At 43.2% G+C, this 17,675-nt stretch overlaps 1 protein-coding gene across 8 annotated transcripts in view; it reads right to left on the bottom strand.

The window, feature by feature from the left end:
- The window catches only part of ST6GAL1 (ST6 beta-galactoside alpha-2,6-sialyltransferase 1), a 149,904-nt gene that overhangs the window by 69,858 nt on the left and 62,371 nt on the right, over nt 1–17,675 (bottom strand). The window contains exon 1 of one of the 8 annotated variants that reach the window (XM_023214707.2): nt 11,732–11,857. The exons of the other annotated variants lie outside the window; for them this stretch is intronic. The gene's annotated coding sequence lies outside the window, so the exon portion shown is untranslated. Of the gene's footprint in view, nt 1–11,731; nt 11,858–17,675 lie in introns of those variants that run through there. 8 annotated transcript variants of the gene reach the window in all.

Genomic DNA, 17,675 nt, shown 5'->3' with positions numbered 1-17,675 from the left:
TTCCTTCCTTCCTTCCTTCCTTCCTTCCTTCCTTCCTTTTTTCTTTTCTCTTTTCTCTCTTTCTTGATTCCTTCCTTTCTTCTTTCTTTCCTTCCTTCCCTTTTCTTATGTATAATGTGTCATATTTTCATGCTCTTAATATTTTTTAATCCTTGATTTTTAGAAGTTTTCTTATGAGGTGGGTGAGGAGTTGTCATGAAATTTACCCTGGTTGAAATTACTGAGATTCTTCGATGTGTAAAAATATGTCTTTCTTTAAATTTGAAACTATTTCAGCCATTCTTTCTCCAAATATTTTTTTGTGCACCAGTAGTTTTCTTTTTACCTTCTGATATAGAATTCCAATACCAAGAATTTTCAGCCTTTTGACATTGTCCCACAGTACCATGAAATGCTTTTCATTTTTCTCCAGTTTTTTGTTTCATAATGTATATTTCATTGTGTATAATTTGTATTGATCTACTTCAAGTTCACTGGCTTTTTTCTCTGTCATCTTTATTCCGCCACTGAGCCCATATCATCTTTTCAGTTCTAAAATTTCTATCTGATTATTCTGCAGCTTCTATTTCTCTGCTGAGAACTTCTACCTTTCCATCAGTTTCAAGAGTGGAGAATGGTCATACTTACTTTAAGTTATTGTCTAATAATTTCACGATCTAAGTCATTTCAGTGTTAGTGCCTATTGAATTGTCTTTTCCTTTGAGTACTGTTTAGATTTTCTGGGTTGTTTTGATATTGAGTAAATTTGAATTGTATCCTGGATTTTTTAATATCATGTTGTGAGACTCTGGATCCTGTTAAAAATTATCTGAAAAATGTTGATTTTTTGTTTGTTTGTTTGTTTCAGAAAATTAACCCACTTAGGTTCGGACCGAAAGTACTGTCTCGCTGTTTATGAGTGTTAGCTCCAGTGACAGATCAGTTTTCAAAGGTTTTGCTATGCCATTTGAATCAATCTGTCACATGCTCCATTCAGGAGTTTGTCTGGGACTTGGGTGGTTGTTAATATCACAGGTAGATTCTCATAACCTCTTCTGTGCCTTCTGGGTCTGTTCCATGCATGCACACCTTGTAGTGTGCCCAGGACTTTTGCCAGTCCAATTTGTGGATCCCTTTTTCCAGCTCTCTCCTCTTAGGGATTTCCTCACACTCTCTGGCTTCCAGTGGCTTTTTCCCCACTGCTTTCTCTAGCTAGAAAGATGGAGTTATCTCGGACTCTTAGCTTTCCATACTGTTCTGCAAATCCATGTTCATTGTGAGTCATCGTTCAAGTTTTGAACCCAGTACTCTGCCTGCTTGCTATTACTTTTCAGAGTTCTCATGTGGTTTTTTGCATCCTCTCCAGTTTTTTGTTGTAAACATTGGTAGAGATTGTGGTTGGATTACTTCATCTTGGCTGTACTAGCAACTCATCCTTCTCAGCAATTTACTTCTCACCCATGTTTCAAAGCTCCACGAAAATACCACTTCCTTCTAAGGAGCCATCCTTTTTCTCCCAGCTAGAACACTTTCCTCCTCCTCTCATTAGGGAAGACAGGGATTTGGCAATCCTGAGAATAAAACTTAAAGCCCAATTTTTTTTCATGACTGTCTTTGTTCAAACATCTGAGTCTAAGGAGATGAGTGGAATGAAATCAAACTTAATCGAGAAGCACAATGGTGGTGAAGAGAGTGGGCTTTGGGGCCAGATTGCCGAAATCCCAGCTCTGCTAATTGCTAGATGTGTGACCTTAGACAAGTCACTTCTTTTTACCTCAGTTTCCTCATCTATGAAATGAAACTAATAATAATAATAGTTACCACATAGAATTATTATGAAGATTAAGTGAGTTAACAGTTGTAAAGCACCTAGAAAAATGCCACATTGTAGGTGATTACTATGAATCTCTCACAGGTTGCCATAACTGCACATGAGAGAACGCTATGCAGGGAAAAGGGGAAAGGAGCACACAGGGAAGTGGCTCTACTTCCACCTCTTCCTATGTCCTGAAAGCAACTGCAATTTTTGTTTTGATAAATATTTGAAAAAGCCCAATTTGTGTAGATCTGAGAAGTCATGTGGCAGGGTGGGGACATAATTACATGAGGTAGGTTAGATCTGGCTTCCAGACTGGCTGTCCTTTGGGTCTAGGTTTTATGTTCTAAATCATGATCACAGAGGTAGACTGGTCTATCTACACAGAGCTGACAGAATGATCTCTGTAAGAGGCAAATGAAACAGGGTCATTTCTCAGTTTACCCTCCAATGGTTCCCTGAAACACAGATAAAATCTGAATTCCTTAGACTGTTTCAGAAGACTTGTGACTTTTGCTGCTGCTGCTATCTGTTACCTCGTTTCCTGCCCTCCCCAACAGCCCTCACATTCCAGCCATACTGAACTCAGGTTGGCTCATCCCACTTGCACCACTTCCCTCATCCTCAAGGTCAAATATCCCCCCACCATCTTGTCAAAGATGCAGACGTCTCTTCTTCCATGCAAATTACTGAAGGGCTTTCCCAGACTCCCCCGGACCCTGTTGGTCGGTCCTTCCCTCCTGTGTGCTCCCACAGCCCTCTGACCATATTCTAGTAGCACTTTCTGGTCGACAGTAATCAATTATTTTATGGGTCCTTCTCTTCCTCAATATACCAGCGTTTTTCAAAATACGTATTATTTTACCTTAGTGGGTCTCAAAAACAATTTAGGGCCCAAGACCAGGTTTTAAAAAAGAGAATAAACTAGATTTTAAAATATCAGAATTCACTGCATGTAATAAGAGAAAGTAGAGCTTGATGAACCTTTTGTCTCAAATAGATCATTAGAAAGATGGATGACAGATAATGAACCCCCACAGACCCATGACCAGTTTCAGTATTATCAACTCACGGTCAATCCTGTTTTGTGTATACTCCACTCACGCCTAGATCCCTAGATTTTCAAACAAATCCTGAACTCACCATTTCATTCATAAATGTTTCAATATATAACCCTTAAAAAAAAGACCTAAAACAAAACTGCAATACCATAAAATGTACTTCTTATTGATGGTGGCAGTCAAAAAAGTTTCTAAGACTTGGAAGTTCCTAGGAAGAGATGCCATCTCATTTATCTCTGCATTTTCATGCCCTGGCACTCAGTAAGTGCTGAGTAAGGAAAGGAGGAAGACGAGAAACAGAAAGGATAGAAGATAGAAAGGTTGTAAAAGGCAGAGGAAAGAAAGGTGATTTCTTCTCTTTTAGCTTTGAATCATCTTGAAAGTATTTTCAATGAATTTCTCTAAAGGAAAGAAACAAAATACTCACCAATTTAGCTTCCTCATCAATAATTAATTCCTGAATAAGGTTTCTGTATTTGTTGTTATCTCTCTGGGATGTCACATATGACTGTACAAGTTGTTCACTGCATAATGGCATCTGGTCCTGGCTGAAAGGGCACCCTTTCTTAATAGCACAAAAGTGCTATATAGGCTAACAGGACACTGTTCTCGCTCCCGACTCTAGTGTATTACATATTGTTACCTTGGTCCACTCTGCTGTCTTCTTCCCTTCCTCCTACACTGCCTATGGAGGCTACAGGCAAGAGATTCTTCCTGGGCACCTGGAAGTATGTTCTCAGTAATGCTTATAAAAGGCCATCTTTCTACAGAAAAACTTTGGTATCAGAAGTAGGACCTTTCTCCTGGGAACAGTCCTGGGCTCTGGGGCTGGCTCTGCCACCTGCTAGTCACAGGACTTTTAGATAGTCTCCCTGTGTTAGTCTGTTCTTCCATTGCTATAAACACCTGAGACTGGGTAATTTATAGAGAAAGGAGATTTAATTGGCTCACAGCTCTGCAGGCTGTACAAGCATGGTGCCAGCATCTGTTCACTTTCTGGGGAGGCCTCAGGGAGCTTTTAATTATGGTGGAAGGTGAAGCAGAAGCAGGCACGTCACATGGCGAAAGCAAAATCAAGAGGCAGTGGTGGGGGAGGTGCCCACACTTTTAAACAACCAGATCTCACGAGAACTCACTGTTGTGAGGACAACTCCAAGCCATGAAAGATCCATCCCCATGACTCAAACGCCTCCCAGCAGGCCCCACCTCCAACACTGGGGGTTACATTTCAACATGAGATTTGGTGGGGACATATATTCAAACCACATCAATTCCTGAGGCCACATTTCCTTGTATGAAAGTAGAAATAATAGCTCTTCTGTCTCTTTCTAAGAATCCTTATGAGGACCAAAGGAAAAACAAATGTTTTGGAATAATAAAGTAGCACAGGGATGTAAGAAATATTTTATTAATGACTTACGGTTATGTTCAGAATGGTAGCTCCTAAACTTCACTGCTGTCTTGATGGATTTTCAATTATCCTTCTCCTAAAAATTCTGCATTATAATTCTTTAAAAGCACAATTTCACAAATTATTGAAAATATATATTATTTAAAGTATCAAACGCCAAGAAACAAATTTAATTAAAGATAGGCAAGACTTTTTACTGAAAACTACAAAACACTAGTGAGAGAAATAAAAGATCTAAATAAATGGGGGATATATACCATGTTTATAAGCTGAAAGATTCAATTTTGTTAAAATGTCAGTTTTCCCCCAAATTGATGGTGATGGCTGATTTTATGTGCCAACTTGACTGCACCACAGAGTACTCAGATATTTAGTCAAACATTCTGGGTGTTTCAATGAGGTTGTTTTGGATTAAATTAGCATTGGAATCAGCAGGCTGAGTACAGCAGATTGCCCCCTCTACTGGTGGGCCTTATCCAATCAGTTAACGGCCTGAATACAATAAAACAGGCGAACCCTCCCACAGGTAAGAGGGAGCTCCTCCTGGCTGACTGCCTTGAGCTGGGGCATTGTTTTTGTTGTTGCTGTTTTGGTTTGGTTTTGGGTTTTTTTCCCCCTGCCTTTGGACTCAAGCTGAAAGGCCTTAAGCCAGCTGGCATTTGCACTAGAACTACGCCATTGGCTTTCCCTGGTTCTCAGGCCTTTGGACTCAGACTGGAACTGCACCATTGGTTCTCCTGGGCCTCCACCTTGCCAGTCACAGATCTTGGTAATTGCCAGTTTCCATAATTGCATAAGCCATTGTTTTATTTCTCTTACTAATGTTTTATGGTCTTCAGTAAAATGTCTTGCCTATCTTTAATTAAATTTGCTTCTTGCATTTGATATTTTGCTACTGTAAATAGTATGTAAAATATACTTTCTAAAATTGATATTTTGCTACTGTAAATAGTATATAAAATATACTTTCTAATAATTTGTGAACCTGTGCATTTAAATAATTATAATGCAGAATTTTTTGGATAAGGGTAATTATGCACACACACATACATGCCATTGATTCAGAATCATCTGAATCAAGGGACATTTCAAAACCCTTTCTGCTGATATGCCCAGAGTTGAGATTTTACCCAGAAATAGAAAGAGACAAATCACAGAACTTTCCTCACCCCAAATCGTAGGCAAAGGTAAGTGGTACAGACAGGAATTGACAAGATGTTGCCAGAGAGGAGATGCTTAGCAGCAAGAAAGCCACAAGGAACCTCCCAGTCAATGCTTCACAGGGTCCAAGGCCACACAAAAAATGAGGGAAAGAAGTCCTTGGCATTTTCAGACGTAATGACTACATTCACTTTTCCTTAGCCTGAGCAGATAATGGCATCTCTCTTCTTCTTGTTCGGCTTTGCAGATCCACCTGTCTTTATTATACACACTTCTATCATCACAGGAAGAGTTTTACAAGTTTATTCATTCAGTCAACAAACACCCATTACCTAACACCCGGCCTGAACATCTCAGCACTCCATAAATGCCTCTGTCTCCAGAAAGGGGCATGGAGGGGGACATGACAGCCACAGAGTGGCTCACTATTCAGAGGACCCAGCTCCCAGGCTGGATGGTTCAGGGAGGCTGCCAGGGAGACATGTCTCAGCTCAGACAAGAAGATGAGGGCAAGCTGGACAGACCAGGGGAGGGGAATGAGCTGGGCTCAAGGGTCTTTTTGGTCATTTCTTTGCATTTCCTAAGGAATGTGTTTTTTACCTTATCATGCAGACAACTTTGATCTGTGTTGCTGAGCATAAAGAAACACTTGACAGCTTCCATAAACCTGACAGTTTCCTATGACACTAAGTGTGGGAGGGAAATCACTAAACTAATAAGTATATGAAACATCATCCCTTCTTTGTGGAATTATGAGCTCATTCATCTCCAAAATAAAATCATATTAAAAGCTTCAGACACATGTAAATGTTGATTTGCCTCCCATTTGTTTCATGACTGCCTTAAACCTAGAATGTGCACTTAAAAATACACCATAATAGAAAACATGGTCAGATCGAAGAGCTAATTACAACACCAATGTAAGGCAACAAAGTTCTCTCTTTGGTAGAGCAGAAAATAAAGCTAAAAACAGTGTTTGTTGGTTTGTTTTGTTTTTGGGGGTTTTTTTTTAAGACAAAGTCTCACTCTGTCGCCCAGGCCGTAGTGCGGTGGCATGATCTCGACTCACTGCAACCTCCGCATCCCGGGTTCAAGCAATACTCCTGCCTCAGCCTCCTGAGAAGCTGGGATTACAGGCGCTTGCCACCATGCCCGGCTAATTTTTGTATTTTAAGTAGAGACGGGGTTTCACCACGTTGGTCAGGCTGGTCTCAAACTCCTGACCTCGTGATCCATCCGCCTCAGCCTCCCAAAGTGCTGGGAGTATAGGCGTGAGCCACCATACCCGGCCATTTGTTTGTTTTTCATTACATTTATGGGGGGCCCTTTATGTGCAGGACACTGTGTGAAATGCATTTTCTCACTTAAACCCCTAACAGGCTGCTGAAGCAGGTGCCATAATCCCGTTTTACAGATGAAGCTGAAGTCCAGAAAGGTCAGCCATTTGACCAAAGGGGGCATCTAGAAAGCACTGGAAGTGAGATCCAAACCCACATTTACAACAGTTATTGAGTACTAATCATGTGCCAGGCACTGATCTTAGCACTTTTCAAGTATTAACAGATTTAATCCCCACTGCAATATTACAGGGAGACATTGCTGTCATCTGATTTTAGATAAAGAAATGAGGCAGAGAGAGGTAAAATAATTTGTCCAAAGTCACACATCCCTCTGATTCAATGCCTGAGACAGATCTATGTGCAGCGGAGGGTATGGAAGGTGACATGCAGCTCATCCCTTTCCTCGGGCTGTGGACATTTCACAATGTCCAGAGTTCAGGTAGGAACCCCGAGTTCTACCCTGCTTCTGTACCATTGTGGGAAGTTGAAGCCAAACTTAGTGAAGCCACATGGCTAGTTGAAACCTGTGGGTCTGCGGGTTTGGCTCTCACCATTAATCTGCACAGAAAAACTGTTTAACCCACCTTCTCCCAAGGAAGGCATGTTTCTGCCAATGATGGCCTCACCTGACACTCTGGTCAGTTTCCTAGGCAGTGTTCTAAAAAGCATCTGGGGAAGTACACACAAATGCTTGGCCCATTTCTAGTCCAGTTAAATTTAGCAGAACTGAGTAAATTTTCACACCCAAGGTTGGTGATTAGTAGCAAAACGGCTGTGCTCATATATCACTCATGGCTGGGAAAACAGAAGTGAAACCTTAAGAAAATACCTCAGAACAACCAACAATAGTTCAAAAACAGAAAAGAAACATAAATTTGTGGGTGCCTACTGTAGCATCAAATGTAACGCTGAGAAATTTTGGAACAACCTAAATAGCCGTAGGAAAAAGCAAATTGTGATCCAGAAGTCCATGATGGTCTATGAAGCCATTAACACACAACATGCACTATACAGATGGAAAACAATGTTTATGGTAACAGGAGAAACAAAATAAACTTTCTTTCTCTCTTTTTTTTTTTTTTTTTTGAGCCAGAGTCTCGCTCTCGTCACCCAGGGTGGAGTGCAATGGCAAAATCTTGCCTCACTGCCACCTCCCTTCCCGGGTTCAAGAGATTTTCCTGCCTCAGCATCCCGAGTAGCTGGGATTACAGGCACCCTCCACCACCCCCAGCTAATTTTTTTTTTTTTTTTTTTTTGGATTTTTTAGTAGAGACAGAGTTTCACCATGTTGGCCAGGCTGGTCTCGAACTCCTGACCTCAGGTGATCCGCCCACCTCAGCCTCCCAAAGTGCAGAGATTACAGGCATGAGTCACTATGCCTGGCCCAAAATAAACTCTTGATCAACACTAAAATTGTAATTCTATTAAAAGCTTGCTTTGCAAACAGACTATGATTACAAAGGACCATTGTTACCAGTGAATAGTAATGTGTCAGGAGGCAGGGTTTTTAAAATGTGTCTTGGCTGGGCACCATGACTTATGCTTATAAATCCCAACACTTTGAGAGGCCAAGGCAGGAGGAACGCTGGAGGCCAGAAGTTCAAGACCCGTCTGGCCAACACACTCTACAAAAATATTCTTAAAATAGCTCAGTGTGATAGCGCATGCCTACAGTCCCAGTTACTCAGGAGGCTGAGGCAGGAGGATCCCGAGGCCACAAGTTCAAGGCTTCAGTGAACTATGATACCACTCCAGCCTGGGCAAGAGAGGGGGACTCTGTCTCTAAAAATATATATAAATAAATAAAAATGTATCTTGACTGCTGTCATAACGTTTGTGAGTAAAACAAGAAAAGCAAGTCTGGCACCAAGTTTGTTACCCCCGGAGCACGCACATGGCCCTCCCACTCCAATTCCCCTTCATTAGAATATAGTAGTCTTGGCCGGGCACGGAGGCTCCCGCCTGTAATCCCAGCTCTTTGGGAGGCCAACGACAGCGGATCATGAGGTCAGGAGATCAAGACCATCCTGGCTAACACGATGAAACCCAATCTCTACTAAAAATACAAAATTAGCCAGGCGCAGTGGCGCACTCCTGTATTCCCAACTATTCAGGAGGCTGAGGCAGGAGAATCGCTTGAACCAGGAAGGTGGAAGTTGCAGTGAGCCGAGATTGCACCACTGCACTCCAGCCTGGGCGACAGAGCGAGACTCCGTCTCAAAAAAAAAAAAAAAACAACAACAACAACAAAAAACAAACAAACAAAAAGAAAGATTATAGTAGTCTCCCTTGAAGGCGACAAATCCGGGTCTACTTCCGCGGATGTCTTGCCTTAGCATAGAGGACAGAAAACACATTTATTCAGCACCAACAATGGCCTGGCTTTGGCTTAGCTGAGCTGTTCCTATGCATTATCACCTCGAAGGGTGCACACCTGCTAAGACGAGAGTGGCGTTATGGTCCCACGTCCCTAGACAGAGGCTTACTGCCTAGTAAAAGGATGCCCTTAACTTTTGCATATGCATCTAAAGAGGACTCCCTTTACTTCCCCAGGACCAGCTGCCTCCACAAGAGCAAATTTAACAATGGTTTGGAAATGAGCTGACCCTGCATTGCCCCAGGGCCCCCTTCCTGGAGGGTTGGCTGTTGGCCAGAGTGGGAAGAGGAAGGAGAGGACAGGATCCAGCTCCATGGCTTTCCAGCTTCATGCCCCCCAGGCAAGTTACCTACCGTCTCTGGGCTTCATTTCCTCAACCATTTGAACTATGTGAAATAATATATGTAAAATGCTTAGAACTGGGCTCCACAATGCAACAGCCACTAGCCACATGTGGCTAGGCCAAACTGAGATGTGCTGTAAGTGTAAAAATACACATCGAAGATTTCTTATGGAAAAAAGAATGTAGAAAGTATGATTCGTAATTTTATACTGATTACATGAAAAACTAAAAGTATTTTGAATATATTGAGTTAAATAAAATACAGTTGATCCTTAAACAGCACAGTTCCATTTATATGCAGATGTTTTTCAATAAAAGTTACACTGAGTGTACATGTCTCTCCTGCTTCCCCCAGCCCTCCTTCTACCTCTGCCATTCCTGAAACAAACCCAACCCCTCCTCTTCCTCCTCCTCAGCCTGCTCAATGTAAAGATGATGAGAATGAAGACCTTTATGAGGATCCACTTCCACTTATTCAATAATAATATATTTTCTCTTTCTTAGGATTATCCTAATAACATTCTTTTCCCTAGCTTACTTTATTATAAGAACACAGTATATAAAACGCATAACATATAAAGTATGTGTTCATTAATTTTTTATGTTATCAGTAAGGCTTCTGGTTAACAGTAGGCTATTCGTGTTAAGTTTAGGGGGTGTCAAAAGTTATACATGAATTTTCCTTCTTTTCCTTATTTTTCAGAATCTACTTTCAGAAAATATACATGGATTTTCAACTTCAAAGAGAGCTAGTGCCCTTAACCCCTGTGTAGGTTTATATTGTTTAAATTAATTTCATCTGTTTCTTATTTAAAAAAAAAAAATAAATTTTATAAAAATAATAATAGAGACAGGGTGTCGCCCAGGCTGGTCTCCTGCTCAAGTGATCCTCCTGCCTCAGCCTCCCAAAGTGCTGGAATTACAGGCATGAGCCACCATGCCTGGCTTCTTTTTGCTTTTTTAATGTGGCTATTACAAATTTGAAAACTGTGTACGCAGCCCACACTTGTGGCTTGCTTTCTATTTCCATTAGATAGCACTGGCTTAGAACACAGTTCTGCACAATGTTACTTCTTTATTTGTCTGTCCCCACTCACCGGTCAGCATTGTCTCAGTATTGTCAGCACTATCTAAAATCCTTCCTTTTTTTTTTTGATAGAATCTCACTCTGTCCTACACTGGAGTACAATGATTCCATCGCACCTCACTGCAGCCTCGATCTCCCAGGCTCAAGTGATCCAATCACCTCAGCCTCCTGATTAGCCGTGACTACTGGTGTGTGCGACCACATCCGGGTTTTTTTTTTTTTTTTTTTTGAAAAGACAGGGTCTTACTATGTTGCCCAGGCTGGGCTCAAACTCCTGGACTCAAGTAATCCTCCTACCTTGGCCTCTCAAAATATTGGGAGGCATGAGTCACCGTGGCTGGCCTAAAACCCTTAATCTTTAGGCTGGGTGAGTTCCTCTTCCTTTCTAAGCCTCAGTTTACCATTCTGAGACAGATGATGAAGAGCAGAATAGGAACTAGACTTAGAAGCAGAAGACTGGGCTCCAGCCCTCATTCTACCATTACTAACTAGATGACCTTTAGCATGTCATTTCATCCAGTGACAGTTTTGTCACTTACAAAACAGCGGGCAACACCCTGGGCGTTGCATGAGATAACGCGTGTGACAGTGCTTGATAAATGCAAAGGACTACAGAGATCAGGAAGAAGTAGCGTAACATGCCCAGGCAGTCCTGCCCAGCCTCCTCTGACAGTCCATGCCTCCCATTTTATATTATTACTTAACTATTTTCCATGTCTCATGTCTCTAAAAACAAATTTCCCCAAGAATACACTTCTTCCTTCCCACCTCCCGCCTCCAACATAGCCAAAGCACAGTGCTACAGACAGAACCCCTCAAACCACCACATAGACCAAGTGTGCTGTGTGAGGTGGTCATGAAGAAGCTCCAAGTGGAGATGACCTTGGAAACAAACTGGCAATACAATGTGGAAAGTGGGTCCACATTCCAGGGACCCAAGCAGAGTACCAGTGTAGCAGGGACCCAAGCAGAGAGGGGCAAGAAGCAGGGGACACGTACGTAGTGGCCAACAGGAAGGACTCTAGAGTGCAGACATTTGCAAAACAGGAGAGCAGAAAGGTATGCATGAGCCTGGAATTCTATAGCACTTAAAGAAAACATCAGGGTATGATGTACAGTGGGCCACCTATGAGATGGGCCCTGTCACCAGAGATACCTGGTTGGTAGGTCCTTCCACAGATGGAACGCTGTTGCCTTCTTGCCTTTGCTACTTCAGGTTCTCCAGCTCACCCATGATCCACTCAAGCATGTGTGCCGTAAGTTCTTGGAGCTTAAGTACTACCTGCAGCAAATGCATAACCCTCCATTATTTGCACAGAGGCTTGTGAGAGAAGAAGCTCCTGTCTCACAATATGCTGTTCCTATTTTTAGCCAGGAAACAACTCCTAACCACCTACACTCTACCTCCTTGCAAGGCCACAAAGCATGAAAAGCACAAAAAAAAGCCATCATGTAGGTAACAGAGTGGGCTTTTCTACCTCATAACATGTTTCTTCCTAATTCCAAAATAAGATCCGGATTATTTCTAGTTAAGCTAAGCTGCAAACTCTTACTGTATCAAAAACGCAATTGTCTATCTGAACGGCCCCGGAAAAGCAAATACACAAAGCTTCTTGGGTGAAGATCTGAAGCAAGGCTTCTACAGCTGACTAGTCCTTCAAATACTACTGCTATTCAATATACTGGTCCTTCGAACAAACCTGTATTCAAATATTTAAAGAGAAAAAAAAAAATCTCAAAATATCTTATTCTTATTTAAAAAGACAAATGATCAGGAAGCAGCTGTTTGTGAGAGGAATGGTACATGCGATGGGAGTAAATGCGCACCGATAATATGGCTGCAGCATCTGTGGGCCTGTGTCTACCTGTGCACACAGACACAGTGCAGCCACACACCTCACCCAAAGATTATATCTCAAATCAGTGATCCCTCCCATGGGAAGCTATTGATTAAAAGCATTCATTAAACAATCTTTTTTTTTTTTTTTTCTGAGACAGAGTCTCAATCTGTCGCCCAAGCTGGAGCACAGTGGCATGATCTCGGCTCCCTGCAGCCTCTGCCTCCACGGCTCAAGCTATTCTCCTGCCTCAGCCTCCTGAGTTGCTGGGATTACAGGCATAAGCCACCATGCCCAGCTAATTTTTGCATGTTTAGTAGAGATGGGGTCTCGCCATGTTGGCCAGTTTGGTCTTAAACTCCTGACCTCAGGTGATTCTCCTGCCTCAGCCTCCCAAAGTGCTGGGGTTTTAGGAGTGAGCCACCATGCACAGCCTGCATTTTAACAATCTTTTTTTTTTTTTTTTTTTTTTTTGAGGCAGTCTCGCTCTGTTGCCCAGGCTGGAGTGCAGTGGTGCATTCTTGGCTCACTGCAAGCTCCACCTCCCAGGTTCAAGCCATTCTCCTGCCTCAGCTTCCCAAGTAGCTGGGAACACAGGTACATGTCACCACGCCCAGCTAATTTTTATATTTTTAGTAGAAACAGGGTTTCACCATGTTGGCCAGGATGGTCTCGATCTCCTGACCTCATGATCTGCCCGCCTCATCCTCCCAAAGTGCTGGGATTACAGGCATAAGCCACCGCGCCCAGCCCATTTTAACAATCTTAAAGTTCTTATCAATCTATTGCACTTGGATTTTATTTGGATCCTAATTTGAATACACAAACTATTTTAAAACTATTCGCATCCACATCTATATACATACACATACACACACACTAATATATGTACACACATGCATATATATAATAATTGAGGAAAATTGAATATTGACGCCACACCAGGCATTAAGGAATACTTACTTATTTGAATGTGATAATAGTATCTTGTCGTTTTTATTTTTAAAGGTTTTTTTTTGTTTTGTTTTGTTTTTTTTGTTTTTGAGATGGAGTCTCGCTCTCTTGCTTAGGCAATAGCAAGTAGTGGCGTGATCTTGGCTTACTGCAACCTCCGCCTCCTGGGTTCAAGCAATTCCCCCGCCTCAGCCTCCTGAGTAGCTGGGATTACAGGCGCCCACCACGCCTGGCTAACTTTTGTGTTTTTAGTAGAGACGGAGTGTCGTCATGTTGGCCGGGCTGGTCTCAAACTCCTTAGCCACCTTGGCCTCCCAAAGTGCTGGGATTACATGCATGAGCCACTGCACCCAGCTATTTTTAAAGGGTCTCTGTCTTTTAAATACACGTAGAAAAACTGAAATATCTACAGTAAAAATGAAAAAATAAACAGCTGAATTCGAAGTCAGTTAAAATAACATCTTATTTTGTCTGACTATTCATGTGCAGTAAAGAAAGTTAAACAAACAAAAAGTCCCCCTCACTTTGAATCACCTATGAGATACAGAATATATGGTCTGTTTATACAGCCCTGAACACTCATGTAAAATTCACTCAGTGAATCTAACACAGCTGCGTTAGACTCCAGCCCTGAAACGGATCAGGATGTGTACCAAAAGAAGTAATTATCTTCAGTTTACTACCATGTTACATTAAAAAGACAAACATTTAAATACTGGGATCGCACCTGGCCCCACAAGCTGCTCACCCTAGAAACTGAGAGAACTCTAATTCATGTCTCTGCACCTGCACTTGTGGGCTTTCAGCTGACCAAGTGGCTGTCAGAACTGTGGGCATTATTTCAATTACTCTGTCTTTCTCTCTCAATCTCTTCGTTGTAAAAAAGTTGCTGAGTAGAGCTGAATTGACATATTTTTCTCCTCCAAGGTAAAGCTGTACTAGGCCTCTACTATTTGAGCTGATATTTAAGGACTGAAGACAATCTCATCTCAACACATAGAAATATATGGAAGGCAAGGAGCCTGCCGAGTCCTTCAGGCCACAGAGACCCTCTTTGATGAGGAAGTAGAGCCATGTCTACCTACATGCAGCAGCAGAGAGCCTAGCATTCAATTGTTATAATGATTATTATCATTCTCATCATTGTTATAAGTATCACACAAAGTAATGTGCTAGGCTCTCTCTTTTATTGTAAATCTTCTGAACAACCCTGTGGGTTGATTATTTTACAGGTGAAGAAGCTGAAGCTCAGAGGAAGCAAATGATTTTCGAAAGACCACACAGCTAGAAAGTGACAAAACCAAACTTCCAATCTAGTTTCCCAGGCCCACCCTTTCCTTTTCTAGCATGCTGCTACCTCTGGGTGGAAAGAAGGCCTTTAAGGCACAGTTATCTACCTAGGCCTCTTATTTTTCTAAAACATAAAAATAAATAAATAAAAAAGCCCTGTCAAGATATCTCACTGTGAAGCAGAGAAAAAGCACACCCCGTGATCCCAAGGGGCAGCTTCTGCAAGTCTGCACCACTGTTTAGTTTCGCTTCCAGCGTCTCTGGCCACCATGGTCTTCCATCTCACTAACTTGCTTGAGAGAAGAGGACAAGACGTGCGTGACTTTTTCGTTCAGAATGAAAGATGTACAGGTGACCCTATGCCAAAAACAGGAAATAATTTTCTTTAAATCTTAACTCCATCAGCTTATTATGGCCCCTTAGGAACCACACTGGATATTTATGAGAGTGAACTGTCAAAGGATGTGCTCTGCCCAAGGGCCACCAAACAGGGACCACAGGGACCCCATCAGCAGTGTGCCCTCAAGTTAGATTCCTTTATGAACTTGTTATTTCAACTCCTCATGCAGGCGTTTATCAAGTACCTGCAAAGGCAGCCCCCACCCGAAGCTAGACGCATTGGGGACACAAACACTCAAGTCAGAGTTGCAGCCCACAGCTATCGCCAGGAGACAGAGGAGGGGAGTGATGGCAGGGAGTGGGGAACGGCTGTCCTCTGTCACAGGATCTAGCTGCTGTCATCCCAGGAAGAACTGCATGGGACAGGCAGTGTTAGGCAAGTTAGTAAACAGTTTGCCTCCTAAACACTGACCAGCAGTGGAAACTATCTGACCTGGATAGATAGTGGACTGTGAGCACCTTAGGGGCAAGGACCACGTCTAATTTGCTTTTGTGTTCTAAAAAAGGTAGGCCTCAAGTATTTTGTTGTTGTTGTCGTTGTTTTTGAGACAGAGTCTCACTCTGTTGCCCAGGCTAATGTGCCGTGGCGAGATCTCAGCTCACTGCAACCTCTGCCTCCCAGGTTCAAGGGGTTCTCCTGCCTCAGCCTCCCGAGTAGCTGAGATTACCGGCGCCCGCCACCACATGCAGCTCATTTTTTGTGTGTTTTTAGTAGAGATGGGTTTTCACCATTCTGGCCAGGCTGTTCGTGAACTCGTGACCTCAGGTGATCCACCAGCCTCAGCCTCCCAAAGTGCTGGGATTACAGGCGGGAGCTACCGCACCCCGCCATGTTGTTTTATTTATTTATTTTTTAAGGTCATGATTGTATTAGTCCATTCTCACACTTCCGTGTTGAGAACTGCCAGAAACTGGGTAATTCATAAAGGAAAGAGTTTTAATTGACTTGCAGTTCCACATGGCTTGGGAGGCCTCAGGGAACTTACAATCACGGTGGAAGGCAAAGAGGAAGCAAAGCACCTTCCTCAGAAGGAGGCAGAAGGAAGTCCCGGACACTTACAACACCATCCGATCTTGTGACAACTCACTCACTATCATGAGAACAGCACGGGGGAGCCGCCCCATGATTCAATTACCTCCACCTGGCCTCTCCCTTGACACGTGGGGATCATCGGGATTACAATTCAAGATGAGATTTTGGGTGGGACGCAGCCAAACCGTGTCAATGGTCACGTACTACGTTTAGAATTTTGCAAGGTATTTATGGCGGAATACTGAAACTGTTCTCACGTACCACAGCAGAGTCTGAGGGGCTCAGTTCGAAGAACTAGATTCCCAACCTCGGGATCAATTTGGCCACATGGGAGGTCAGCTGAAGATGAGGGAGCTTGGAGACAATAAAATGGTATGCTATCCAAAAATCCTCTCAAAGAGCTGGACCCACTGATAACCCCAAAGATGATGGGCAGGTTACCGTCTGTCCTCAGAAGGGAGGGGAGGTGGCTGGGGAAAGGATTCCAACTCTGAGTTCTATTGTGGGAAGGTGAGAGAGTCAAGCTCCGTGGCTCGGTGGAACTTATTTCTGCCCACAAGCTCAGCATCTCCACCTCTGCCCCCAGCAGTGGAGTTGTGAGAGCAAAGGAGACAAGGTGAATTGCGATGACCTCAGAGGACCAGTATGGGATGAGGCCAGCCAGTGAATCACCCGTGTTCCCAAGGAACCCCAGCCACAGGAACACACACCTCCACTGGTGAGACCCGGAGAGGCCACAGGAGACAATGCCTTGGGAGGGTGAGTGAAATGGCCTGTATCAGTCCATCCAGGGAGGAACCAGAGACACCCTTTGACTCAATAGGTGGAAAGAACCAGGAAGTCTGACATAAAAAGTGTGTCAAATGAGAGGTAATTTAGTATCAGGAGCCAAAGCCTCCATGATCCCCAGTCTGAGTTAGGAACCCTTCCCTGGGCTCCCACAGCACCCTGTACAGACCCCAAGACAGTGCCCCTCACAGTTTCTCTGTCTGTTTCCTTTATTAGGGCATGACCTGTCAGAGAATTAGGAAGCGTCGTAGCCTTCTCTGAAGCCCAGGCACCTACCACACCGCTAGGCCCAGGCTGGGTCCTAAGAAATGCCTTTTATACACCCTGAACAAATGAATCATGAATGAGGTATCTATGAGAGAACCATACTCCACCCAAGAGAAAATAAATACCTGGCCTGGCTGAAAAGTCAAACCACAGCACGTCCAAGAGAAGGCAACTAGCTAGGTGCTATCTGTTCCTCCCACATCATAAACGAAAGCCTTCAGTGGAAAAATCCTGACCACAAGAGAAAAAGAAAAAAGTCAGTTAGCTAGTACCAAGCACAAAGGGCAGAAGCCTGGCGAGGTGATTCACACCAACACTGTGAAACCCGGCCCAGCGATCTGCAGATGACCTGGAAGCAGGGGTGGAGGAGGTGGGGAGGCGGACAAGCATGAGAGGCAGTGATGGAGAACTTACTGGAACAAGCATCTAGGTCAGTTGCTCCTGGGTAATGCCAGAAGCTGGTTTATATCCTTTTTTTTTTTTGAGATGAAGTTTTGCTCTTGTTGACCAGGATGGAGCGCAATGGTACA

Source organism: Piliocolobus tephrosceles, chromosome 2 (genome assembly GCF_002776525.5).
Source record: "Piliocolobus tephrosceles isolate RC106 chromosome 2, ASM277652v3, whole genome shotgun sequence".
Classification (NCBI taxonomy): domain Eukaryota; kingdom Metazoa; phylum Chordata; class Mammalia; order Primates; family Cercopithecidae; genus Piliocolobus; species Piliocolobus tephrosceles.
This window is presented reverse-complemented; position numbering and strand designations above follow the sequence as displayed.